This window comes from Penaeus monodon, chromosome 34 (assembly GCF_015228065.2).
Source record: "Penaeus monodon isolate SGIC_2016 chromosome 34, NSTDA_Pmon_1, whole genome shotgun sequence".
Taxonomy (NCBI): domain Eukaryota; kingdom Metazoa; phylum Arthropoda; class Malacostraca; order Decapoda; family Penaeidae; genus Penaeus; species Penaeus monodon.
In genome coordinates, this window is record NC_051419.1 from 5,769,604 (window position 1) to 5,769,824 (window position 221).

The 221-nt window shown below is 38.9% G+C and overlaps 1 protein-coding gene across 1 annotated transcript in view; it reads left to right on the plus strand.

The window, feature by feature from the left end:
* Positions 1-221, plus strand: part of LOC119594536 — a gene marked incomplete in the record, with an annotated part of 9,371 nt that overhangs the window by 1,308 nt on the left and 7,842 nt on the right.

The window sequence follows — 221 nt, forward strand, 5'->3', positions numbered from 1 at the left end:
ATTGCCTCCACCGGCATCACCATCACTATTATTACAGCAGACACTCACACACAACTTAAGAGTACAAAAACACAAAAGTGATAGACTTAAATACCATTAAAATTTCACTTAACCACAAAAATGCCTTCCTGCTTGATATCCAGTAAATAAAAGAGCGACAGGATGCTTTTATCTTTCTCGGGATAAAAGGATACTCGGCGGTAGTGATCAGTGACTACGGA